The sequence below is a fragment of the Schistocerca gregaria genome, chromosome 7 (genome assembly GCF_023897955.1).
Source record: "Schistocerca gregaria isolate iqSchGreg1 chromosome 7, iqSchGreg1.2, whole genome shotgun sequence".
In the NCBI taxonomy this organism is placed as follows: domain Eukaryota; kingdom Metazoa; phylum Arthropoda; class Insecta; order Orthoptera; family Acrididae; genus Schistocerca; species Schistocerca gregaria.
In genome coordinates, this window is record NC_064926.1 from 220,039,793 (window position 1) to 220,048,414 (window position 8,622).

Here is an 8,622-nt window from a genome sequence, read left to right on the forward strand (position 1 = left end):
CTTTACAACTAATAACTGACGTAGTTGACTTCAAGGCCACGAAAAAAAAGAAGAAAACCTTCATGGCTTGGGGGTGGCGGTTATCCCCTGCCCCTCCTTTCTATGCCCTTGTCCATAAAAGCGTGTGAGCATTCGTCGGACTGCCATTGTTTGTCACGAGTATTATTAACACCGTCACGAGTGAAATTGATTTCATCAGCAAACAGTATCATTCTGATTACTCGGCCTTTTGCAACAGGCCAACGGCCAAATTCGAATCGTCTGTCTTCATCTCTTCCTTGGGGATGTTGTATCCGCAGCAGATAATAAGGGCAGAAGGTTTCATTCATAATGTCTCCATATTCTTGTATGTGAAATATAAATGAGCATAGAAATTCTACATGTGCTTCTTGAAGAACTACATTCTACCAACTGAATAACGTCTTGGAAAATTAGTAAATGCTTCTCTGGAAATGGGCTGCCATTGTACTACAATAAGACTCAATATATGTACACCTAAATTGCACAGCATTGCATGAGGATGTATATTAATAAATGAGACAAGATAATCTAAATGTGCATGGCAGTACAGATCTACGCTGTACACTGTTTGAAGCCACAGTGGGCTGGGTCTGCCGCCATCTTAACTAGCCTAGAACATTAGGAGACTACTGCTTATGATTGCATCTTTTTCATTATTTCTATCGTGTGCACGCAACGCCTGTTTTAAATACCACAAATTATATTGCTTACATAAATAATTTAGTGTCTGGAAGGCAGTTTCGAATGTTTTTCTCTTCTTGAATACGTATTAACTGCAGTAATATGGCACATTTGGCCACGTTAACGTAACTTGATTTTTGCTGCTGCATTTCGGATAACCAGGAAGAGAAGGAAGTGACGTGAAAAGCATGCTTTCATAATCCATTTAATTCCACTGTTGCTGTATTTGTATCGACAGCAAATGAAACTGGAACTCCGAAACCAATGCTTCTTTGTTTACTGGTATCGGTCTTGCTTCTTGTTCGTTATGTATACAGCTTTCAGCGCATATGCACAACATTTTTAGTGTTCACGTTTGCAAAAAAACAAGTACCTACGTGTTCTTCGTTAACCCATAAATGTGTGCAATGATTAAAGCAGTAAGGCATGCTACCGTAGCTTGTGAATGTCAAAAATCTGAATGATAATCGAAATGTCAAAGAAACACAACTGCTTTGAGGTATGCCTCCATGCAGAATAGAGTTCTTGTTTCATTAGGTAGTCCATTAGTCTCACTGTAGTTGAGCCATCCTCTCACTCTGAAATATTACCTAGGATGCGTCGTTCAGTGTGTGGCTAATAACAGCAACTTACAGCGTAAAAAAACGATATAATTTTTAAACATTTTCCAGTAATGTGGAATGCTTCAAATGTGATTCAGGGAATAGTCTCAAACGCTTAAGCCCCTTAAAATGGATATTTTGCTTTAACATGCAAGTATGTAACTTTTTAGTAATGTCAGCGTAACCTATATTAGATGTAGGCCTACCTCTCCATCAGTTGGCTGTTTACTTCTTTTCCAGGAATATTCTACGGCAGTAACTATGTCAGTTTTTCGGACATAACCAAAATGATCACAATTGAAATCTACGTCTACTTTGATCATGTGATTCATTTTACTTTTGCATTTCATTTTAAGATTTTCGAAGTACGTAAGCCTATACCACGCTTTGTGATATACTAATAGTTACTTAGTTAGTTCTATGTTCCATGTAGGATTTCCACGATAAATTGTATTGATATGGAACGAGTCGTTATATATTGACATCAGTTGTTTTTGTGAATATGCTTCCATGCTGATCATTTATTGGTTTGTACGATTTTTAATTGAAGACAGACATCTGTTAGTCAGCCATCACCATTTACACATTACAGCAATACACAATCTTTCGCGGAAAAGGACAGGTTGTCAAAGAAAAACTTCTCAGTTTAGTTCGAAATTTTACTTTGCTATGTGCCAGACATTTTGTATCAATGGGTAAGTGATCAAAACATTTCATGGCAGCATTATGAACCCCTTCTTGTGCTACAGCCAATATTAATTTGACGTAATGAATGCCATTTTTCTTTTTGTGTTGTAATTATGAACATCATTGCTCCTTAAAGTGCAGTGCATTATCTACAGCAAAATCAAGAGGGAATAACTATACCGTGAAACTGATAGATTGATACTCACACGTCGAGCACAAGACAGGCACGACAAGAAAGGTGTTCACATAAATTTTCAGAAAAAGGAAAGGAAGCACAGCACACATACGCGTTCATACGGTCACACACACAGAACTGCATGACACATGGCCGCTGTCTACGGCTGTTCTAGCCAGAAATTATTAAAGGGGGAGGAAATGTGAACAATGTATAACAATTATCGCCCAGAAAAATTTAGGGCATGAGACGCTGTCCCAGCAATCAGTGCAGCTACGTAGCTGGGTGTGGAGCGGGCGAGACGGTTGATACAGTGCAGTGGCGGACACGTATGGCCGCCCACATTGCAACCCGCGCCGCCCCCGCCTGTCAGCCAGCACGCTATTCGTTCGTTTCGTCAGTCGACTCGACTGAATTGAGTTATCGAGTAGTTGTACTTTCCTATGTTGCACGCGCGTCCGGCTCATCGTATTTTATACGTTTCTGTCTGACACATAGATAGCTAACACATACCTACTAGAAAAGTCACGGCCATCCTAGTGATCTCGATATGTTATTCTGTCTGGCATTTGTTCGAGAAAAGTATCGAATATTTTACTATTTTCTTGTACAGAGAACCTTCCATACGTAGCGTTATAAATACGGACTATCCGCCGAATAGGAAGCTAGTTTACATTCAGAAGCAGAAATATTAAGACTGAAGAATGAAGAACGAATAAGTAAAATGTCTTAGTTGCAGCAAGTGCAGATGTGAAGAATTACTCAAGAGTGAGAGTGATGAGTTGATTGTGAAGTATTAATAATAGTGATTCGTAGTTATTTCCCAGCAAAAACACTGTTACGAGACTCGTAAGTTATGGAAGAGTTAGACGTGGAGATGACTGTTCCTCGTCTTACAGGCAGACAAAGACACAGAGAAAAATGCGATCATAATGATGATGCTATGGCATATTGGAAAATAACTTTTTATTCCAACGCTGGACCATGTTAGGACTGACATGAGAGAACGTTTTGCTAAAGAAAACATTTATCATTTAAAATTCAACATCCTTTTGCCCCCACAACTACTGAAACATGACGGAAATGGTGTGACACATAAATTGAATCAGTGCTTAGCTGAACTACCGTTCTTTGAAGAAGAATCTCTCTTTGCGATTAAGAAGAGACTAATAGGAGAGATTCTTCAATACAAACAAACGAGTATAAACGCCCATAATGATCGTGACTCTGTTATGCAAGCGTTGTCTGTCTGTCCTATATCTGACTACCCTACTTTTCACACGCTGTACAAAATATTTGCTTGTCTACCTGCATCTATTCGTACAGTAGAAAGACGTTTTCCAACACTGCGGCGTGCAAAGACGTGGCTGAGGTCGACATTGAAGGAGGGTCGACTTAATGGCTTAGCTCTGTTCAACACTCACCCTGCCATTGATTGTCCTATTGACGATGTTGTTAACCAATTTGCCAGGAAGAATGGGCGCATAGAATTCATCATTTAAAGAAGAGAACCAACCACCATTGTAACTTTATTTATATCACCAGATGGCATTGCCTTATATATGTGTTTAATCAGTTTAAATAAAACTTCCTTACAGATTAAAACTGTGTGCCCGGCCGAGACTCGAACTCGGGACCTTTGCCTTTTGCGGGCAAGTGCTCTACCAACTGAGCTACCGAAGCACGACTCACGACCGCTACTCACAGCTTTACTTCTGCCAGTATCCGTCTCCTACCTTCCAAACTTTACAGAAGCTCTTCTGCGAAACTTGCAGAACTAGCACTCCTGAAAGAAAGGATACTGTGGAGACATGGCTTAGCCACAGCCTGGGGGATGTTTCCAGAATGAGATTTTCACTCTGCAGCGGAGTGTGCGCTGATATGAAACACTCCGCTGCAGAGTGAAAATCTCATTCTGGAAACATCCCCCAGGCTGTGGCTAAGCCATGTCTCCACAGTATCCTTTCTTTCAGGAGTGCTAGTTCTGCAAGTTTCGCAGAAGAGCTTCTGTAAAGTTTGGAAGGTAGGAGACGGATACTGGCAGAAGTAGAGCTGTGAGTACCGGTCGTGAGTCGTGCTTCGGTAGCTCAGTTGGTAGAGCACTTGCCCGCGAAAGGCAAAGGTCCCGAGTTCGAGTCTCGGTCGGGCACACAGTTTTAATCTGCCAGGAAGTTTCATATCAGCGCACACTCCGCTGCAGAGTGAAAATCTCATTCTGGAAACATCCCCCAGGCTGTGGCTAAGCCATGTCTCCACAGTATCCTTTCTTTCAGGAATGCTAGTTCTGCAAGTTTCGCAGAAGAGCTTCTGTAAAGTTTGGAAGGTAGGAGACGGATACTGGCAGAAGTAAAGCTGTGAGTACCGGTCGTGCGTCGTGCTTCGGTAGCTCAGTTGGTAGAGCACTTGCCCGCGAAAGGCAAAGGTCCCGAGTTCGAGTCTCGGTCGGGCACACAGTTTTAATCTGCCAGGAAGGTTTCATATCAGCGCACACTCCGCTGCAGAGTGAAAATCTCATTCTGAAAACTTCCTTACTTTTCATGTGACGACTATTTTTTATTAGGGTAAAAGTAAAGGTGGCTCAAGATATCTTTAGCACCCCCTTCTTGAGGATTTTCTGTATCTGCCACTGATATTGTGTGACTCGGATATCGGAGCGTCTGCGACTTGGAAGGCAATGAAAAACACATGCAAGAAGAGAAATAACGGAAACTGAGTGAAGTACGGTAAATTTAAAAGTCAAACGTTAGAAATAAAACCACTACGATATAAGTAAACAGTGACACAATAATTCGTGTATGCTGAAGAAAATATTGCTTGAACGGCTCCACTAATGAATGAAATTAGATTCCTTAAAACTTCAGATTACGATATGACCCATTAGCACACCCGTAAACAACGAAAGCAGACGTTTTTGACGAAACAATTACGTCTCGACACAATCAAAGCACTCATCGCTGTCGAAACTGGGCACGGGTACTTCAGCATGACGTCATGGGGTAGTATCACCGCGGTGAACCATGAAGGTACGAATGCAGTGAACCAAATGTTTCACGCTAATTAAGATGGCGGACATAGGCTTCAAGTTTGTGACGTAATGCAACCTCCCTTCCTTTTTTACGTCCATGCTTTGGAAGCCTGCGTTAGTGATAATCTTTGCAAAAGAAGTTTCATGCACAAATTTGAGTCTTTGCTGGCCTCCTGTTTTTCCTTCCATCCATTAACTACACTTAAAATATGAACTCTTGAGAAGTTTTTAACCGATTTACTTCAGACTTTTACACAATACTCTAATAAACACTTGTACTGGCGAGAGCTATTTAATTTTTGAACAATAATTTACATGTTTCCTGGGAAAATTGACTGCAAGAAAGGAATGCTGTGCCGTACTGTACGTTTTGTTTTCTTTTTCGTTCAACTACGATAAAAGGGCATTTAAACCATTAGGCGAATTATTTTTCCCATATGCCCTGTTGTTCTGCCGAATACGATTATAAACAAAAACTGTATATATATCTCTGTGCTGGTTTGCTTTCTTCCTCGTAGTCGATTTGAATAGTAAACCTCAGAAGTACGAATGCTGAATTTGTGATATGAGTGTTTCTCGCGTGGTTAGTTGTACGCCTTCAAAGCAGACGAAGTCGCAACGAGGAACAGGAATATTTCCGATCTGATGCAGTTCGCAGGGGTACTGCAGATTAGGATGAACATATAGTTCCTGTAATTTGCAATTTCGAAACATCACCGGGTTCGCTAGTGAAATTTCTCTTACAGTGTAGAAGAGCACAGCTTGTACACGATTGTCCCCAAATACACCATATTGTAACGTACAGGACCCCAAAATATATTCATCTTCTTGCTCAGCTAGGTAAACGAATTATGATTTTTATTATTTAATTAACTTAATTCAACCTAATACTGTGGTGGTGGTGGTTGTTAGTGTTTAACGTTCCGTCGACAACGAGGTCATTAGAGACGGAGTGCAAGCTCGGGTTAGGGAAGGAATGGGAAGGAAATCGGCCGTGCCCTTTCAAAGGAACCATCCCGGCATTTGCCTGAAACAATTCAGGGAAATCACGGAAAACCTAAATCCGGATGGCCGGAGACGGGATTGAACCGTCATCCTCCCGAATGCGACTCCAGTGTGCACAAACCTAATAATAAGGACATAATTTTCTCTGTTTCATGGTAGACATTGCAGGTACTAGTAGGTACAACAGTTATTATATATATATAGTGTTACAATGCTACAAAAAGGTACGGTCAAACTTTCAAGAAACATTCCTCACACACATAGAAAGAAAATATGTTAGGTGGACGGAAACGCTTACGTTCCATGTTAGAGCTCATTTTATTACTTCTCTTCAAATCACATTAATCATGGAATGGAAACACACAGCAACAGAACGTACCAGCGTGACTTCAAACACTTTTTTACAGGAAATGTTCAAAATGACCTCCGTTAACGAGGATACATGCATCCACCCTCCGTCGCATGGAATCCCTGATGCGCTGATGCAGCCCTGGAGAATGGCGTATTGTATCACAGCCGTCCACAATACGAGCACGAAGAGTCTCTACATTTGGTACCGGGTTTGCGTAGACAAGAGCTTTCAAATGCCCCCATAAATGAAAGTCAAGAGGGTTGAGGTCAGGAGAACGTGGAGGCCATGGAATTGGTCCTCCTCCACCAATCCATCGGTCACCGAGTCTGTTGTTGAGAAGCGTACGAACACTTCGACTGAAATGTGCAGGACCTCCATCGTGCATGAACCACATGTTGTGTCGTACGTGTAAAGGCACATGTTCTAGCAGCACAGGTAGAGTATCTCGTATGAAATCATGATAACGTGTTCCATTGAGCGTAGGTGGAAGAACAAACTAAAATGAGCTCTAACATGAAAATTAAGCGTTTCCGGACACATGTCCACATAACATCTTTGCTGAAAGTTACGTCGTACCTTTTTCAAACACCCTATATATATATATATATATATATATATATATAATTATTTCAACATACTAAACTGAAAGTTATATTTCGTTTTTATCAGTTGTTAGACAGAACACACAAACATTTAAACTACAGCTAAACTATGTGATCAAAGGTATCCCAACACCTGGCTGAAAATGACTTACAAGTTCGTGGCGCCCTCCATCGGTAATGCTGGAATTCAATATGGTGTTGGCCCATCCTTAGCCCTGATGACAACTTCCACTCTCGCAGGCATCCGTTCAATCAGGTGCTGGAAGGTTTCTCGGGGAATGGCAGCCCATTATTCACGGAGTGCTGCACTGAGGACAGGTATCGATGGCGGTCGGTGAGGCCTGGCACGATGTCGGCGTTCCAAAACATCCCAAAGGTGTTCTATAGGATTCAGTCAAGATTCTGTGCAGGCCAGTCCATTACTGGGATGTTACTGTCCTTTAACCACTCCTCCACAGGCCGTGCAACATGAACAGGTGCTCGATCGTGTTTAAAGATGCAATCGCCATCCCCGAATTCCTCTTCAACAGAGGGAAGCATGAAATTTAGGCCTGTGCTGTGATAGTGCTACGCAAAACAACAAGGAATGCAAGTCACCTCCACGAAAAGCACGACCACACCATAACACCACCGCCTCCGAATTTTACTGTCGGCGCTTCATACGCTAGCAGATGACGTTTTCCAGGCATTCGCCATACCCACAACCTGCCATCGGATCGCCACATTGTGTATCGTGATTCGTCATTCCACACAACGTTGTTACATACGCCCCTTACACCAAACGAGGCGTCGTTTGTCATTTACCGGCATGATGTGTGACTTATGAGCAGCCGCTCGACCATGAAATCCAAGTTTTCTCACCTTCCACCTAACTGTCATAGTACTTGCAGGGGATCCTGATGCAGTTTGGAATTGCTGTGTGATGGTCTGGATACAGGTCTGCCTACTACACATTACAACCCTCTTCAGCTCTCAGCGGTCTGTGTCAGTCAACGGACGAGGTCAGCCTGTATTGTTTTGTGGTGTATGTGTCCCTTCACGTTTACACTTCACTATTACATCGGAAACAGTGGACCTAGGGATGTTTAGGAGTGTGGAAATCTCGGGTATAGACGTATGACACAAGTGACTCCCAATCACCTGACCACCTCCGAAGTCCGTGAGATCAGGGGAGCACCTCATTGTGCTCTCCCACAATGTCTAATGATTACTAAGGTCGCTGATGTGGAGTACCTGGCAGTAAGTGGCAGCACTGTGCACCTAATATGAAAAACTTATGTTTTTGGGGGTGTCCGGATACTTTTGATCACACAGTGTACGTGATGTCCTCTGCAAACGCATGTAGTCAAGTTTTCTAAACAGTTTAGTACAAAGAAAACGGCCTCACAATACGAGAGCGTGCTGAAAAGAAATGCCTCCAACCCTTTTGTTCTGTTTTCAATATCGCTTGAGGTTTTATATGTCATGCATAT

At 42.1% G+C, this 8,622-nt stretch overlaps 1 non-coding gene across 1 annotated transcript; it reads right to left on the reverse strand.

Annotated features, from left to right (window-relative positions):
- Positions 1–3,775: 3,775 nt before the first annotated feature.
- On the reverse strand, positions 3,776–3,850 carry Trnal-caa (transfer RNA leucine (anticodon CAA)). The gene has a single exon. It is a non-coding gene; the product is annotated as a tRNA-Leu (tRNA).
- Between the last annotated feature and the right edge of the window lie 4,772 nt (positions 3,851–8,622).